At 31.5% G+C, this 20,726-nt stretch overlaps 1 protein-coding gene across 1 annotated transcript in view; it reads right to left on the bottom strand.

The window, feature by feature from the left end:
- LOC130442609 (neuroligin-4, Y-linked) overlaps positions 1-9,501 on the bottom strand; it is a 394,311-nt gene extending 384,810 nt beyond the window's left edge. Inside the window, exon 1 of the mRNA XM_056776885.1 lies at positions 9,136-9,501. The gene's annotated coding sequence lies outside the window, so the exon portion shown is untranslated. The remainder of the gene's footprint in view (positions 1-9,135) is intronic.
- Positions 9,502-20,726: the final 11,225 nt, after the last annotated feature.

The raw sequence follows: 20,726 nt of genomic DNA, 5'->3' as shown, positions 1-20,726 counted from the left end.
TCGTTATTTTCTACATCATAAAACAAATAGTATTCCATTTATTTTTCCTCTTCTTATTTTGCACTTTCACTTTAGTTGTATATCTTGGAAAAAACAATTCACAAAAAAGCTTTTACCGCATCCAACATTAAGCAGCAATCTCAAAAAACTAGATTAGACGATCATCGATCGAATGACGAACTGCTATAGAAGAGATATACTGTTTGTTTTCTCTTTTATTTACAGAGAGGATGTGAAACTTTGATGGCTAACGTACGGTTGAGCGTGTTATTTCTGGGTTCATTTAACTCTATTAGATTGACCTAACGTGAAAAGATAAATGTAATAGAAAAGTGACCACTTTATTGTATTGACAAACTCTAAAATCGTGAATTTGCTCTCAATATTTGATCGTTTTTTCACGATATTTGCTCAGGTACAATTACAAGTGTTTTATAAAGTACATTTATTAAAAGAAATTAAATTAGAACAAACTACAAAAAGGATTCGAAAAAGGAATACTGTAAGTGTTTAAATTTGCAGCTCGGAGATCAGGAAGGGTGCGTGGACTTCTTGCAAAAACGGGGCTCTGGAGAAGGCCCCACGGGAGGAAATCACAGGGTATCAGGTCAGATTACTATGCGGGCCATTCAACGAATCCTCGTCTGCTTATCCATTCTCCAAAATGAGCATTGAGGTACTCCCGGAAGTGCGTGGAGGAGATACGGACGGTAAACTCGATAGTGAATGCACTTCAACATTCGTCGTAAAAAGCAATCGTATATTTGAAATTCTCCCGATAACCGCACTGCAGGTTGGTTTGGTTGCTCAACTAATGCCAGCGGCACTGCTTCCATATTGCCATTAGTCGTTACAGATACCGGTCGTCAAGAATACGGCGCGACGGTAACAGAGCCCGTTTTTAAGAATTTTGGGTACGTCTTCCAGACTGTTGAACGATTTGGTGACGGCAAGTTTCGGAATCCATCTTCGTACGTAGATACGACGTAACAAACAAAAACTCTTACTTGGAGCGTGAACTTTTATCGGTCTTTCATTCTGAAAAGGCGTCTACTCGACGAGCATGTATTACCATGACACAGACACAACTGTCCGAAGTACGAACATGATTTGTTCCAATCGTTTTTGACAGCTTTGTCAGACTTATGAGGGTTGCCGGACTTATGCCGATTTTTCGAGAGCGTTACCTGACTTATGACGACCTCTCTATGCTTGTTGTAGTGTTAATTTTGAGAACTGGAGTTGCTATGAGATATGGATGAAAAATATTCACAAAAGATCGAATGATAACAGCAGAATTAGATCGAATGATTGGACGAATCGTGCTGCTAGTCAGAAGTTACAGAAACTGTTTCTTGTGTGAAAAATAGGACAAACAGTATGACTATGCAATTGACCACATTCACCATATTTATGAAGGTTAATCAAATTTTTCCTCAAATAAATCACAACGAACCAATTTTCCATGAAAAAGAAAAAAAAATGTCAATTTCTGACCAAATTTAATTTGGAAGAGAAGAATTTTGACCAAATAATACTTGACAGATAAAATGCAATGAAATTGAAGGACATGTTGTAATGTTTTTCGTATTTGTTTTGTACGATTTCTATTCATGAGGTTAATTAATAAACACTATCTTTTACGTTCCTGATTTATTTGAATACTATACACTGCACTTAACTAATTTTTTGAAATTATTCGATAACTTCGCTAATGTTTTTCATTACGACTACTAATTATGAACTGAGCTAAACTTCGCTACCGAAACTCATTTATATACCACAAATAGAATTATTTAAACTCCTAGAACATAAAGAAGCGAAAAAAATAAATAATTAGACCTTTCTAGAAATTATCCAAAACAAACAATGTGAATAAACCGTTTGCTATAAAAACGTATATAAAAAACAAACAACAAACGGATTCCGCGGTTTATAAAAAGTAAGTTAAGGGCGCGACTTCGCCGAATTTTAGACTTTCAATATATCTAGGTTCGTTACAATATACGAGAATTAACAAATGATATTCAGAGAATTAGAGGATTTATAAGAGCTTATTTTTTATGACAAAAAACCAGTTTTTACCAAAGTAAACTAAAAAAAATTAATTTCCGAACAGAAAATCAATTACTGACGAAATTAACTGAAAAAAATGAAATTTTTGAACAAGCTTAGTTCTCAATATCATTTCTTGAATGATAAATTCAACCATTGAGCCAGCGGTGCTTTTAGTACCGATAAGTGTGGGTGTAAAGTGTAAAAAGTAGCAGATTGGTTTTTCCATAATAACAAGAATAACATTCTAAAAACAATAAAAGTGTAGTTGTTTTATGTATTAAGGCACTAGAGTCATACTTTTTGTGATGAGGCTGGACATTAGTTACCGAGGAGTTTAGCCGATGCAACTAACAAGAAACTTTAGTGCTGCGTTACGTATTATATTTTTTTCGAAATTTTCCAGATTCAAAAATACTATGGAAAATCTTTGGAATTGAGGCAAGCAAAATAGGTTATGAGTGTACATTATACATCTGAATAATGTGATTGATTTGATGAAAATCGGCCTACAAATCTTATTTTCTTCCATTAATTTAAAGTAATAGATAAGTTTAAATCATTGGTAATGTTAAAAACGTAGTTGACGTGTAATCGACTGTTATCCAACATAATGCGTAGTTACTTCAGTGCCTAGATACTGAAAAGCGGTTTCACTTCCCATTTCTATCGACCAATCGCCCAAACTATTAACAACGTACTGTTAAACAAGTAGAGATACTATTTCTTGTAATGTATTTCCTTCTTTTGCAAGAAAATTGGACAACCTACGTTACGATTTATTGCTTACAACAAAAATAGAAGAAGAAGCGACCAGGAAACTGGAGCAAGAAATGATGGCAAGGCATGAGGGAAAGGAAAGTATCGGAAGAACTCAACAAATAAGGAAATCCGTGCAGGAAAGTACTAGTTTTGAAAGTGACAAGGAAAATGTAGTATTTGAGTCAGAAGTATTGAAAATAAAAAATGCAGAAAGACTTGGTCAGAGCATATGAGTACATCTTTTATTTAGAGAGGAAGAACCTAGCACATCAGAATAATAATTTGAGAAATGTTACTTGTTGGAAAGCGATTCCAGACTAATGGAAATATTGTTTGAAAAAAATGAGAACTCACTAGACTAAGTATATAAAGTTCTTAGGTAACAAAAGCCCTCAAACTCCACAAAATAAAAAGATATCAAAGAGAAATTACTGTGCTATATAACAGAATAAGAAATAAGGAAATTCCCATCATACAATATTAACAAGAGCAGAACCAAGGCCATTTACCGAATAGAAATGATTAAAAGAGAAGGAGATTTCATTCTAGAAGAATGGGAAGTAGCACAAGAAAGTTGAAGTTTCACCACTTGTATTAACATATAAATCTCTCTTTCGTAGTGATGCTGTCTCATACATTATTTTTAGAGACAATTCAAAAGATTCATACCACTTTGCTTCATTACCATGAAGAATTCAGATTAATCGCATATGATAGCTACATTCCTAGATTTAGTAATAGGAGATGTTTTCTTATTTAAGAGATTGGAAAAACTTTTATTATGAAAAATGTAATAGAAGCTCACAAAAAAAGTAGTTAGCAAGGTTCCCATTTAGTTATCAGAAGTATCATAAATAAAAAGAGATCGTATAAGCTCTATTATCCATCTGACAAATTTGGAAATTTGATATCACGTACGGAACTATTGCAAGATATGATTTTGAAACCAACTCAATGTCAATAGCAAAAAGTTACCATAACTAGAACGTTTTTAGGTACATTATCTTTATTCTGAACATTAATCAGACTCAAAGACAAGAACAAGAAAAGAGAGCTTACCTTCCTCTATTGCTCTAAATTGATTCATTGCAATGCTTGGCGAAGAAATATTAGTTAATTTTGAATAATGTTCATTTCAAAATTTGCCGGTTAATTGGTTGAATCCGCCATAATTTCAACTAAGTTGCACCAAAAATTAAAATAATAATTTATCAAGTTTCCCAGAAAATTTCATTATTATTAGATAGATGTTAATTATTAATAAGATACACAGAAGCATCAATTTGTGGAAAATAATCACTTAATAGAGGAACAATTATCAATAATGGAAATTGTCAATAATCAATTTTTGCAGAACATGTGCGGGATTAAAATGACCACTATATTATATTAATTTATTTTAAATTTCCTTCTCCAAAAAATATGATATTTGTTGATTCTTTGAGTCTATGGAATTAAATCAAGCTTGAATTGATATTTTAATCAAATTATAATAAGAAAAGTTAATTTTTGAGACGCGAAAATCCAATTTCTCATTTTCCACAGAATGAATTTAAGAAAACGCTATTTTGACTGATTGATACTAGAAAAGTGAGTTTTCAATCAAATTTAACTAAAAATAATGATTTTTGATCAAACCAACTGGAAAAATTCAGTTTTTTACCAAATTGAACTTGGAAAACAGAAAATTTCATACAAGCTGAACTCGGAATAGATACTTTTAATCATATCAAATAATAAAATCCAAATTATCATATTATTAAAGTGAGAGGAATTGATAAAATCAATGTACGTTATCTATTCCAATTCAACAAGTTGAATTTGGAAATGATACTTTTCAGTATATCGAAAAATTTTGTTAATAATAAACTAAAAAAATGATTCTCTCGCCAAATCAATTAATAAAAATTCATTACTGACTAATTGTGTTCTGGAAAAGACAATTTCTTGGCCGAATCAATCTCAGATATGTCTATTCATAATTCAATTGAATCGGAGCGAATCGATATGTGAATTAGACTAGGAAAGGAATTTATGACCAATTCAAATGAAAAAAAAAAAGAATTATTATCAGATTTAACAACAAACTGATTTTTAATCAAATTTAAATCCTATAATCCAAATTCTTACAAAATGTAACTTCAATAAAACAAAATTCTCACCAAATTCAGTGCAAAAAAATGAATTTCAAATTTAAGTAAGAATTGATCGGCGAGATGTCTATTTTTAGCCAAATTTATGATAACTATGATAACGATAATGTTCTATCAATTTTCAACCAACAAGCAAACCAAAATAAATTCAGAAAATACACTTTCTCTAAATTATGGAAACCAAAAAAGCTCGACAAAGCAAATTTGAAAAACATTCCTTCCGATGAATTCAATGAAGAAAACCAATTTCTGCTCAAATACAACACTTATATATTAATATAATACAACATTTTTCGATTCAATTAAATTGTCAAGAACTAATTCCCAACCAAATTATACTTGGAAACGCCAATTTTTCATGCCTGTACACATTACCCAAAATCATATTTCCACCATCAGGGGTTAAACAGAAAAAATACGAACTCACTATACAAAAACATTATCTAATCTCTATCCAACTTCTTGTTAAACAAAGAAGGCGATGATAGCTACTGCAGTACACTACTCTAAAATAAAGATTACTGTGAACGATGTTGTCTGTATTTGAGCGATCGTTCTAAATTATCTTTATTTTCATACCAGAAATAGATATTTATAAAATAGGCGAAGTAACTTAGTATACTTCCATTTTAGAAACAATATAATCAAAATAAACTGATCAAGAAATGCACGTACAATAAAAGGGTTCGAAATGTTCGAAATTTCAAATTTCAATTGATAAACGCGAAACTTCCTGAACTGCTTCGCTGTAATGACAAGTTGACTAATTAAGTCTACAAAATTAATTGTATTTCGAGATAAATAATTATCATATTATAAGGAAAAGTAATCTGTGTCAGAGAAAATAAATAGTCATACAAATTTACGTCCTTAAGATAATATTTAGATCTCCGTATATTATACAAAGAATCAAAATACAAAAAAAATTTTTATGAATTTTCGTATAATATTCATTTTACTGGATAGTTTGTGATAATTTCAATAAGGTTGATTTCATGGATCTAGATTGATCAAAATATAACAGAAACAAATACTTGAAATGTATTCAAGCTAGTACAAAGAAATAGGGTTTGAATCGACGTCGATTTTATCGAGATTAATCAACACTATTCCTCTTTTGACCTAATAGAAACTGTCGACAATCGGAAAGTGAGTATTTGAGAAAAAAATCGTGTTATCTTCTTCCCGATAAAGAAACACGATAAGAAATTTTGTTGTATGGGCGCGGAAGTCCTATTAAGGCAGTACATCTCTTAGTCGCATAGTAATTGGAATATATAGCTAGTATAAGGGAGATAAGTTTCTGTAAGATTTTTTTATGGAAGACTTTTTCGCATTATCAGTTACAATCATAGGGTCATCTGAAAAGTATTTTTTTTTATTATTATCAAATTTTTCACTACTCAAATCTACTCAAATTCCAGTATATTTGTGCCATTATAATTATTGATATTTTATCATTTTCGGGTGTTATCATAATGCCACTAGTTTAATGACAATAAAAGTTGTTGACGTTTTTTTTTCTCTCAGAGATTTCTTTAAATATCGAAACGAATATTTTTCTGGCACTGAGTGTATCAAAACAATTTCAGTAAATTTCTGATGAGGCTTTGCTTGTTAAGTTCTTTATTTAATCAAATGTTATTAGTGTATATATAATATAATTTTATCTCACTATACACACACCATTACCTTAGGAGTTTTGTATATCTAGCTTTTTTCGAATGATTCTAAATGCCCACTGAATTACTAACATACATATTGCAGAAACAAATTTTTATTACAGAAATGTTCAGCTTCACAGAATAAGATCAAAAACTCTGAATATTGTAACCTTTTCTATAATGGAAAAGCATCACGTATTTCTCCAAAAAATTCACTAATTTGGAAACTTTTATAACATCAACAGAAGCACTGTCTAACAAAACTCGTTTCAGAAAAATTTAAATTACACCTTTGAAACTTGCATCAAGTTGGCTCAATGGGACTAGTAATTTTCAATATGCCACCACCAGCTCCATTTACGTTTAAGAAACCACGTTACTTTATAACCATAGTTTCCATCAAGAACTTAAGCAAAATATTACATTCCTGTTATTATTCTCATTATTTTGGAAGTTGAATTATCAAACTATTAGAAAAAAGATATTTAACTAGTAATATATGTCTCGCATTTAATTCTGTATATAAATTCACACAACTATGATCATTTGTAGTCAGATAAAGGATTCAATAACCCAAATAGTCCAAAGATTCCTGATTATCAGTCATTGTAACGTTTGACGTAGTTACGGTTATATGTATATTCCCATTTTATTCAATTTCATGGAGGTGTTGTGTCACTCTGAATGTTAGCTATTTGGAATCTATATTTTGATTCAAAGCATCACGTCACTTCTGATTGACACTTCAACGAATTTTGAATGTACACCCAAGTGGCACTTCCAGCACAAGTATATACTTTATTTCGTTTAGTGAAAAATTTTGGATTATATCCCTTAACAAACAATTTTCTTGTCTACATCATTCGAATTTACAATTAATATTAGATCAATGATATATGGAAGTCAAAATTTGTGATATTTATGAATTTATTGATAAATTTTATTCAGTAAACTGTATACATTGCTATTCAAAAGTTCCATTGCAACTCTTCAGATCAATCACAAAATTATTGTGAATAATAATTCCACAAATATTATATTTCAAATGTGGACACTGGAATTAAAATATTCGAACATCTATTTTTTCCTAACCTATCATTCTATACTGATGCATGAGCTTCAAATGGTTAAATCTTTGCGATACTAGAATCAAATCAAAAATGAGAATTCAGCCGTAGGATGAAGCATTGAAATTCATGTTTCTGATATAACATCTAAAGTTTCTTAAGCTCGTATCTATGACTCTATTTTATCTTAACATGTACTTATTCTATTTCTGTTTTGTACATTGGTCCATATCAGTATTTCCGAAGTGAAGACTTCTACAAGCATACATTACTAAATCTAGTTCTCATACTTTCAATAATTTTTGGGTAATTTTCTTCAATGGAAGAGTACATTGTACTAACTCCCTAGCTGTAGTGTTGAAGATAGTTAGTTATATCAAGTATTTAAATTCATCATCATCTAGAATCATCATGAATTTCACTAATCTAACTTTAAAATCCTATCCAGTTTTCCTCTTAATGTTGTCCGTTTAATTTGCCTCTCTGAAGTATTTAATAAACTGTTATATCAGATTTCTTCGGCCCAGTTTCTACTACAGTAGTGACAAAAGCTAATTCTTCATTTGCATTCAATATATACTTCATTACTTTCTATGTATAGTTAATGTTTTACAAATCTCATTGTGAATATTCATTGAACTTATTTTTCTACTTCCAACGCATTTTTAGCTCTTTCTATGTTTTTTGTGTCCTGTCATCATCACTATGACAATAATCTTATTTTAATTCATGTGTTCTGTATAGAATTTCGATGTTCAATATTTATTACAAATTGAAGAATCTACCGTAATAGTTTTTTGAAGTGAGCTACATTTACTTTCTGACAGTGGTATGCATGAACTCTTATCGTACTTTTTCAAGTGTGTCATCTCCACATTCTATTCGGTTGAAGTATTATTTCCATATTATCGGAATTAAAAATTGGAAAGTCATTGGACAAATGTGGGGAGTTGAAGGAAAATCACATTGAAGAATGAAATGTATTTTTGTAGAGTAAAATAACTTGTCCATTGGATCGTCACTTTTCTATCGAATCTCCCTCGTAGGTCATATGAATCTTGTGCAAATACCTCTTGGTTACCAGCACGGCTCAGGATGAACAGTATAAACTTATCTACAGGAATACCTATTTTATCACACGTGCACGTGTGCAGGACTTTTGTTCACCAACATCATTCCCTCCTCTTGTTCGTTTAAAACAATAAAACAAAATGTGATAACAAATTAATACTAAACCTTTCATTTTATTCAATCAACTGATTATCACTCAAACTGGAAACAAAAAGCCGCCTAATTTTCTGCAATTCATAATAATATGAATCTTTCAGTTACTGAGAGATTTCTCAGCTTACTTATTGATAGTTTGAAGTTGCTTAAAGATTGGAAATAAAATCATTCAATAAGTCATTGGAAAGAATAAATAGTGAAACTAACTTTCAAAGTGAAAGAATCTTCTCCAGGATCCTCCATAATATTTTCTCTATCATGTTTTCTTCGTTGTGGTCACAAAAATTTTGTTAACAAAATCAACTGAATCAGTAATCACATTTTTTTATTATAAATACACATTAAAACGTTTCCACGTTTTTCAATCACTTCAATCCACACAGAAAAAATAGTTCAAAATTAAAATCACTCACTAAGTTGTTTATTTTTTTAATCCTTGAATCTTTTATTGATAAACAATTGAAGACTTATGCTAAGGACGTACAGATTCACGTCGAAAATGTCCCGTTGCGCGTATCGTATACCGGCTACTGTCCTGGATAAAGGACCAAACTCCGAAGTAGAAAGAGTACTGGCTGGTTTCCGAAATCGCCGTCGAGGGCGGGATTGAGCCAGCAAAAATCGTTACTATTCGCGCAGGAATCTTGGAAATGGGTGTTACGATTTTACTGCTGTCGGTATTACGATTCAATTATAATTCAAATTTATTTTATTAATCGTCTAATTGCATCATTATTTGTCTCTAATGAAATATAAAAAAAAATTATCAAAATTCATTATGAAAGAATTCTCCACATTTCATCACATATATAAAATACATTTACTGAAATAGATAATAGCGGAGTTGATTTTATGTAGTACGGTGACTTTATAATTCGGCACCTATAAAATATTCGAAAATATTCATATGACAATTATTTTTAAGAGAAGCAGATCGTAGTTTGAAAAAAAATAACTGCCGACTTATGATGCATGAGGTAGCAATTCATTCTTAAAGAGAAATCCCATTTTTCATAACCAAACAATACCGTTTTTGCTGGATTTCTTAGTTGAACGATTTTTACTTCCTTTGAATACGGTTCTTCCTATTTAATTCATTATTTTGATAGTTCTTTTGTTTCGGATTTGATGTGATGGACCCACATTTCTTCATTTGTTATGAAACGACATGAAAATTCGGCTTTATTTTTGTAAAACATTGACACACACGCGATGGAAACATCTTCACGACACTATATTCGTTCCGTTGTCAGCAAACGCGGTATCTTGCGCCAAGCTTTCTCGTGTCCAAATTTTCAGTTAATAAACGATATACTGCACTTTTTAGCTACTACAACATTTCTGGAGTCGTCACCTCATTTGGTCAACCACTGCGATGCAGGTCGTACTACTACTATATTTTTATGTTGAGAACGAAGGAGTAGTCTCACCCAGAATGTAATCTAGTTCAGCTTTTATATTGATTGGGCTAAGGCCTTACAAATAAAAGTATTGTATTACATAACGATGACCAATCTTTTGCATGTTTACAAATTCACTGAAAACGTTCACTATTGATGGCTGCTGAACAAAAACTAGAGAACGTGGCGTCTTCAAACTTGTAGCATATGCTGTCTAGATTGTGCACTTTCGAGGTACTTCAGTAAACATCCTCATATGTTAGTTGTTGATAATATACGGGACTAATACCGATAACAAACTTCCTCAATCAATCAAATTTATATGACACCAGAGCAGCTAATGAGCCTTTATTGCTCTCTAAAAATTAGAACTGAGAAAATATAATTACATAATAATAATAATAATAATAATAATAATCATAATGATAATAATAATATTGCGTTTCCACGAGGCTCATTGGCATTCTCCAATAGTGCTAGAAAAAGGAAAATGGACTAGTAGAGGCAGGAATGTATGGCCCAGGAACCAAGCTCACTATCCCAATGAGTCCAGACCGTCCTTTTTTCCAGGCGAAAACCTGCACTATTGTCACATCGCACACAACGGAATTACCGCAATGCGAAGATATTTATCCTATCGGATAGCAGGGTTTTCAAGACCTTGATTCTTATAAAATTCAATCAAAGCAAATATATAAATGCATTGAAGCTTTATCACTGCTCAATGGGAGCAAACCAGAAAGTTACTCTAAGGTGAGCACCTGGCCATACTGGAGTATACGACAATGATGAAACTGATCATCTGGCAAAGAAAGGCAGGACAACTCCGTTTATAGGTTTCTCAAAGAGCTATCAAATCATGATAATTAGAAAATGGGAAAACGATAAGAGATAATACTATAGGTCTGAAAAGAGCCAGAAAAGGTGAGCCGCATTCACGAGGCTTTACATAATAGATCAATAAGTCATGATTGTTCGTGAGGTAGATTCACGGCCTCTACGCCCTAGTTCATCTTATCTAATATAATCTAATTTGGTGGTCTTAAACAGTAGCGTGATTGAACTGGAGAAGTTTGCTGATTTAGTACAGCGCAACGTGTATTACGTTGGTTAGATTTCTTCAGGATTTGAACTGAATGAGGATATCACTAAATTGGGAAAAAGCTACACAAGGAAAATTATCGTGAATGAGTATAAGCCGATAAAATAAATGAAAATTTGACAAAGACCAAGTAAGTTTGTTTAGATACATAGATTACCTAAATATTTTTACCAGAGTGACGACTGTATCACTCATTCAATAGTTCCAATATTAATCACAACCTTTAGCATAAAAATCGTTCAACTGTTCTGATATTATAAAATATTACGAGTGATACAATTTCCAGTGAAATCTGCAAAAAAATATTGTAGATTATTGAAAGACTACAGAAAATGAGAAGACAAGCATATGTGAAAAAATGCCAGCGTTTTATGAACGAAGGGGTTAACAGAGGGGTGTAAGTTAGTAGAAGAAGTGTCAGAGGCGACTGAAGCAAATATTGATCGGTTTGCCGATATCCAAATCATCGTTTATCCTAAATATGATTAAATAGTTCTATTCCATCACTCTAGATGAGTTAATGATTCTCATTTTCCCGGGAATCACTGCTCTATAAGATTCAGGAATAACTAAACAGCAATATATTCGACCTGATATTGGAGCTACACAATAATTAAAGAAAGTAGTGAAAAGGTTTTTCGAATCTTCATATCAGTACATCGATGTATTTAGTTTTGTTTTACCTCCCAATCAACCATTTAATATTGGTTCTTGATAAGCTGCTATACTGGATGAATTTATTTGAATATCAAAAAGGCTTACAACGAAATACTTTTATATTAAATAACGCATCTGATCTCAGGCGATTTGAAAAATCAATTTAAAAAAGAGAGAAACAATTAAAATCGGGAGAAAGAATCAAGGAATTGAATTGCGAGAAAGTTTATTAAGAATTTCTTTGTCACGATGTTGGTTGTACGATAATGGTCTGTCATTACTTTTTTTTATAATAGTAACTATTTTTTGTTAAATTTGCAAATGGTATACACGCTCGGCCGATCAACTAATAATTTGATAATATATTTCAGCTTCTTCAGTATTGCTTTCAACTTCTTTATCATTTAGGTTGGAAGAGTTGCTTAATGTCACAGTACTGATTCTTGTTTTCAGTAATAGATTGATTTTAGCTTTTTTCTGGACGTGGTTCATCGAAAGAGATCCCAAAATGTTTTGAAAATTCTTGCTTCGGAAACCACTGTTTCTTGTAATATTTTTCCAAACACAAACAATTAAATTCTATGAGTGTAAGAGAGCAGCAAACCACAGCAAAGATCACTACAAAATGGCTACCAATCACTGCTAGAAAATTTTTACTAGAACTCTTTGCAAAATGGATTCTCATTATTCGATATCTAATTTTTCTAATAAGGTATTAACCAATACACGTATTCAACTACTATAAAATAATTATTTCTATATAACTGCAAAACAACTGACCTGCAGAAAACATTACAATAAAGCTCTAATAATTTATCATAATCCTTAAAATATTGTATAAGAAATGTTATGCAACCGTTGACAAAATGATTGTTATTTTGTTCTATAAGATATTTTTTTTGTATCTAGAACGCTCTCAACAGATTAACTATTATCACAATAGTAATAAAATGGAAGAGTAGCTTAAGAGCTATAAAGTAAATTGGTTAGTTGAGCTACTGCATGCTTAGTAGGTTTAGAGGACTAACTTTCCATACAGCGATGGCCTCGACCAGCCAATAAACATCTAATCCCTGCTATCAATTGAGTTTTAAAAGTAACTTTCTACTTGGGAGGGAGTAATGTTACGAATGCGTCTCCGTACTGGAGCCGGCTCTGCCTGGAATTCGACATACTTCCTTTGATATTTTTTATTATAGCAGGCGGTTTATTTACATAGTTTTTCTTGAAAAATTTCTAGGACAATCTATTTATTTTTTTGTTTCTTCATTTACTAGAAACAATGTAAATAAACCACCTGCTATAATCAACAACAATTTTTCAAAAAATTTCAGCACTTACTTACTTCATTGTGAAAAAATTATGTTTGTACATTGGTTGTGAATGATGCTGAATACTACAATCTCAAATCGTCTGTTTTGTGGTAACATACGAGTAAACGTAAAGAATCCATTTGAGAATATATCTTTCCATGTCGAGTTTTAGAAATGTACAAAAGAGCGTTATTTAACTGAAAACAATTCATCAGCTACTAAACAAATTAACTTAAAATTAATTTCCATTCGGCGATGATAAATTATTGTGTACGGAGAAACACAAGAAAACTTCATCAGTAGTATAAGTTTGCGAAAAATGTACTCTGAAGGAAGTAAAGTCACAAGATCAAAGGGAAATGGAAGAAAAGTCAACATTTTTGAAATAGGTGATAAAATGGAGGGAAATTTAATTTTCACCACCTGAATTTTCAGGCCAAGGGTACATATTTACTCCTTACAAGGAAACTGAAAATATTAGAGTATTAGAAGCATATTAACATTTCACGTATTAAAATATTTTGTTAAAAATTTGAAATATTTGGATTATGAGAAATTTCAACAAAGAAAATATCACTGGGGTATTTAAAACAGTAAATCACGTCCAATGGAATCTCTGTTACGTTATAAAGAAGATTGTACAAAATATATAGTGATAATAGAATTTGTCTATGATATCTTAAAGAAATATTTGCTATAAAACAAATTATTATCTTAACTACGTTTACTGGGAATGCAGAAATCAAAATCTATTTATAACTATTAAAAGGGAAAGCTGGATGGAATCCCTTATACAGAGTTATCCATAATTTTCACATTTTTTAACCGGTGTATCCTAGTAACCACGCGAGTATAGCAGTGCGCTATCATGGGTTAAAAATCTAGAAGTAACAATCATCACTATTATTTAAAAAAGTGCGGCCACGGAGCAAAAGAAGCGAAGATACAGTGGTCAAATGCTTTGGCGATACCCCTCAAAACTTTACGTTGGATATTGAAGTCAATACGAAGCCTACAAACAAAATTGCAGATTTTGGAGGAGTGAAAACCCTCAACTAAAACACCAAACAATTGAACATGGATGCTGCAAGATGGCTCAATCTATGATGAAGAAATGATTCCGGATGAATCGATTTCCCGCAGAGTAGATATTACTTCCCTCAGCCCACACCTATATCTAATGGATTCATTATATTAGGTTTTCTCAGAAGTTGCATCTACGTGAATAAACCTAGAAAAATTCTCCAATTTAAAGTCATTCGCCCAAAAAATGCGTGGCGTGGCTTGGCGTTTCGAAAATCTAAGGACAGTTTTCAAGAAATGTCTTAGGCGAGCGCAATATTTATAAATAAATGTTGTTTGGATACAACGTGCTTTATTTTTGAGATAATTTCAAAAGTGCGAAAATATTTTATAGTCTTTTAAGAGTAGAGAACATTGAAGATGACAATTCTGGATAATGACAGATAAGGTAATGGTCCCACAACATTTACTACATAAATTGAAATAGTGTCTCTTTCGAAAAATAAAAAGAATATGCAGCATTGCAAGCTACAAGGTAATGTGCTTTATCGTACTGCATATTATTTCATCAGTATAAGGATTTTTTGAGCATTGTAAAAGATTAAGTATGCATGGACAATCTTTAGTAGAGAAAAAGATGTAAGTTTTATATAAATATATCGTCCAGAGTAATATTTTTGAATAAATGTTTAGTTATTGATATTAGATTCATAGATGAGTACTGTTGGTTCAATAGAATCTACCCATAGATTCCTAAAATTCTATAAAATACTTTGGTTCTATATTTTTGACGCCACTTAAGGCCTAACTTATCATTTTAGTAACGTATGTTGTTCTATCCCACAATAATTTTTCCAGAGTTCCCACTTTCTTTGTCCGACATCTCGTATATTTTTTAAAGGTGTTTGACCTACATAACGATTCAATTTTCAAAGGTTTTACATCAGTTTTCCAACAGCCAAAGAGCTTGTTAAGAACGTAGACTTGTTTTTCCTTTAATTGGATAAGTGTACAGCATTTCCCTAATTGAAATGCGGATATTTCTGTCATTTTAATATTTATTTCCACTGGAATTATGTTGTTGATAAAATACCAGCTAAAAAGTACCTAATTATCTAACTTTACGACTAGGGTAGTTATTAAGTGAGATATAAAAATATTCGATCAAGACGGAACGTAATGAGTTGCGTTCTCTCATTCTGCTTTCATAGCACTGACAAATAAATGCTAATACAATGTGGGTGATTATCAAATTATTAAATCCATGCAAAAAAATTGGCTAATTGGCGATGGATTAAAATATGTTTTGAATCGGGAATAGTAATAAATCATTTAGCTGTAAGAAACATCTTTCATATGTTTTCATATGTTTCTCTACATGTTTTTATATATACAGCGGCTATTCGTTTATATCGTTTTTAGAACCAAGTTCTAGGAGGACTTTGTGATTTATGTGTTTTTTGTCACTATTGGTTATAAATACTAGTTTATTTATAAGCTGAGAGACACTAAATAATCTGGTGTCACACCGAACACATCAGAATAGACAATTGTACAGTGTGTTAATAGTTATTTATGCCACAAGTGAGTAAAGTAATACGAGTAGGACTCCTACGAGTGAAAAAATGTTACTTTACTCACGAGTTTCATAAAAAAAATTTTCTATCTCTATCTCCGTAGACTTCAAAAAATTCTACAAAATTTTCATCAATTTTTATTTTGTAATAGTAATATTAAAAGTACAACTGTGAGCATTATTAATTTGAAGTGAAGAAGAAGTTACATCACTATTGGTACTTGAATTGCCATGAGAAAGAAAGTGTTAAAAAATTCCACGGTACGGCACTTTTTTTAACGCAGAAGCGTGAAAAAATGAACCACTACAGTACTTTTTTTCACGCTTTTTGGCCGATTCAGTAATTACATTCTTTACAAATGCATGAATGAAAAAAGACGTGAATATTATAACGGGCCTAGAAAAAATAAATTATTATATTCCGTTTTAAATAAGTGCAGTAATAAATCTTAGTGTATAGTTCACTAAAAAGTAAATAGTTTATGGGTACTTAGTGTTAGCATACAAATAAATTGAGTTAGTAAGAAAAAATTGTATATAAATCCACCCCACTTCGAAAAACAGTTTGAATAAATTAGAAATAAGAAAAACATTACATTAGTGTAAAAAGTGGGATTTCTTAAATAAATATGGCTAAGACACTTAGTGACTTGGAAGTGACGGAACGAATAACAGAACTGGAGAATCGCGAGTTTTACCGTCCGGTAAGAAGAATGAATTAATAAAATGCCTCAAAATGGCACTGGTAAGAGACGAATTTAATCCAGAAACTTATCCACCTTGATCTCGGCAATTTCTACCAAAATGGACGAGAAGATTTCGACCATGAAAGACTAAAGACTGTAAATATGGACGAGATTATTTCAAATTTAAAGAATGATATATCCATTATGAAGAACTATATTTCAACCATGAAGAGATTTGCATTGATAATAACGTGAAAATGATAAAGATGAACGAAAAAAGCAAAGGAGCTAGAGAAAAATATTGTTAATTTTCGAATACAAGATATTCCAGCAGAAGAAAAAAGAATCTAACAAGCACAACTCAAAACACGTTGGTAGCTTTGCTCGAGTCAAGGCCCCGACTTTTGATGGTGAGACGTCTTGGATCAATTACGTTAAGCAGTTTGAGGCAGCCGATAGTGAGTAATTGGTCAAATAAAGAACAAGTGGTGAACTTAATTATCGCTGTGCGAGCAGATACCTTAGATGTACTCCAGACGATACCTCTCGAAGAAATTGATAACTTCGAACAACTGAAGGATAGGTTGGACGTGCAATACTGTCACGAATATCTAGAAGACTTGTGCCAGTCGCAGCTGAAAAACCAAAGGTAGAAGCGTGACTAAACTCTCCAAGAGTACGAAGTAAATATTGCCTGATTTCTCCGATTCGCTTTCACATAAGCTCCAGAGAATTAACCCATCCAAAAACCTTAGTAAATACCCTGACTGCAGCCCTTTAATATGAAGCAGTCGCAATGGCGTCATATAACAAGAACAAGATGAAGATAACAAACAAACAATCAAGAGCAAATGTCGGAATTTGGCAGTTTGAATAAATTAGAAATAAGAACACCATTAAAAAAGTTATTTTCCGTTTTAATTTGCTTAAGCTAGAATTTTGACATATTCGAGGGTATGTACACAAAATTTTTAATATTTCTTCAGAATAAACAAAATTTTTTGTGGTCTCAATTTCACTCACGTAATTTAGTTCTCATCTCAATTATTCAATCTAAGAATCGCACATTTTTTCCTCTCTTCATATTAATTATATTTTATCCTCAAGGCATAACGTTTTGTTGTCATACATATCCCTTGATAATTTATATCTGAATATATTTGTGTATTAAATACCAATTTCAAGCTGGAAGAGTTAAATTTTTATTCAGAATACAGTAGATTCAAACTCTAACTCATAAATTTTACCCAAGATCCATCCATCTAAGGCAAGATTTATCAAATTGTTGTGCTAAAATTTGGGGGTGCACAACTTCTCTTTAATAATTTGTTACTTAATAGATAACATGCGAGATACGAGAGCAGTCAACCTATTTTTACCTATTGTACACCTGAGAAAAATTTCGTTTAAAATCTGTAACTACAGATTTTGTCATCGCTACCAAATCATAAATAGAAAAAACCGTTCAGACTATTGCTCACATCACACCCGGTCAAGTAACCAGATTTTTTCAACTTTATGTTTCAAAAGTACGGTTATATTTACGAATTTTACATTAAGTTACATGAGTTTTGGGTTTGGGTTTTGGATTCCCCAACACTCCTATTTTTTGTAAAGGAAGGAGAGTAAAAGTGATTCTCGTTAGAGTTTGTACGCTAAAGTCCGTTATGTTATCAAAATTCGCATTTAAACCTATTCTAAGACACGCGAGCTACAAGTGCACTAATTTCTTGTGCACACGGACTAATATAAACGTCTAAAAAGTCGCTTTAGACTGCCATGATTAGGGGAGAGGGCAGATAATTGATCAATCTGATATTTCTAAGATATCGCGATTGGCACCGTCCATAGACATCAGATATCAAAGACACTATTAGAGTTTTGCTTACGAAATTATTGATTTAAGTAAAAAATAATTATTGAAATAATAACGGGATAAAACTTAGTTTTTTAGTTCTTTAGGTGTTTTTTTTCTTTAAGACATTTAATTTGCCATTTAATTTGGAGCTGCACACAAAAAATCACACGATCGGCAAACCCAACAAATGAGTATTACTGTCCATTTTATCTGCAACTTATCAAATATCTCATTTGATTACATATTGTTATTGTTTTGTTTATCCATCTAGCAGCCCTTTTCCACGTTTTAATTAATCAAAACAAGAAGTGTGTCCCATCAATTGCAACAAAATGGAAATGGGAAAGGTTGATGTCCTTTGTTACATTTACTGTATTGTATTTGGAACATACACATAATGTAGCAGTTTTCATGGGTTTGAGTAAAGGGTTTCATGTGGTCTGACAAATTAAGGGAAATTCTTCATTCTATAATACCTTTCATTAGTTCATGGTGAAAAATATTGTTAGTTTAGGAATGACAGTTGAACAACACGAGTTTATTGAAAGAGAAAATTATAAATATATCGCGCAATTATTACATAGTGGGTTCATTAGGTGAAGCATCAATTCATTGTTAGTTGAACAGTAGTTTCAAAAAATTTTCTTTTTGTTTCTAAATCACAATTTTTTAGAAAAATAATTTCATCATATAGAGGTAGTAATTTTCCAGTGATTACAAAATTGAATTGAATACAGTTTGAGTTTCTATCGGTGACTTGGGCATAAGAACGTGAGTAAATTTTTTGAAAATTTGTTTGATGATCAACATTAGTTTGATGTACTAATCCAGTTATTGTTATGTACTCGAGGAAAACGTGTTACCATTGGCGACAGAAATATAAAATACTTCGTAACTAGTTATGCAAATAATTCTTAAGTTACTACATTGCTTATTCAACATCATGAAACTGATATGAGCGTTAGCTTGATAAGTTAATATCTAATCACACTTCAGCTTCTAATAGTCATATCAACAAATAAAATATATTGAGCAAATAATGGCCCATTGGCCTCTTCTAATCTTGAAGGCTGTTTGTACATCATAAAAGAATTCTCAAAACTTCTAGATAATAAAGAATCAAAACAAATAAATAAATAAACCTTCGTAGAAATTATTCAAAAGAAACAAAGTAAATATACTGCCTGCTATAATAAAAACAGGGTATTTACAACTTACACCGCGCTTTCGCCAAATTCTAGAATTCCACCATATCTAGGCAGGACAGGCTCCAAGATCCATATAGCTGACTTGTTCGTAACAATATATTTTATTGTAAAGAGAAACTTAATGTCTCCTATATACATCGTTAAAAGTTTCAGTTCAATAATTGAAAATATTGTTGATGTCAATATCCATTTTTTTTCCACAACAACAGAAAAATAAATTAGTTGTGATGTTTTCAAATACCAGTACCTTGTATGTGGAATAAAATCTATATGTAATTATTATTAAATTACTTAACATGTAAAATTTTATTCAGATTAACCAATTTAGTATTTTGTTAATAACGAATATCAATTAAAATGACTATGAGTCATTTGTTTAATATTTAATTAATAATAATTCACAATATGTCGTGTGTATAGAGGTGAAATAATAGGTTGACCATTGAAATAGCGTTGCTGATAAATATTTTGGTTCTAAAATGGAAATAAATAATAAATGGATAGTTTAAGATAATCGCATACCTTATCAATAAATTTATAATGAATGGCTTGAGGGATACTGAATATTATTCTCTAGTTTTCTATTCTTCTCCCAATATGATTGCTATCCACTCACTAAAAACGAGTGAATCAAAACTTAAAGGGGATGATAGAAACTCAACAAATCAGACAATGAAGACACTTTCTACCTCTTTCTCCTTGTTGTATCACAGGTTGTGAGACGTGAGACGCCTACATATCTTACTTGTTCAATTTAAGATCCCTCCTGTTAAATGACGACGACAAAGTTAAAGGAAGACACTAGAGTCAGAAAATATTAGTTTTCATTAGTACAAAGATACAATAACTTATTACCAAGAGGGAATCCTAATCTCAATATTCTCTAAAGTTACCTAGCAGAAGCCTGGTCAATTCACATTGAAATTAAACATTGTCTCTAAATAGGAATTTGTATCTATATACTGTAAGCAATCA

The sequence above is a fragment of the Diorhabda sublineata genome, chromosome 4 (assembly GCF_026230105.1).
Source record: "Diorhabda sublineata isolate icDioSubl1.1 chromosome 4, icDioSubl1.1, whole genome shotgun sequence".
Lineage (NCBI taxonomy): Eukaryota > Metazoa > Arthropoda > Insecta > Coleoptera > Chrysomelidae > Diorhabda > Diorhabda sublineata.
Note: the sequence above shows the minus strand (reverse complement) of the source record. Positions and strands in the feature narration are given on the sequence as shown.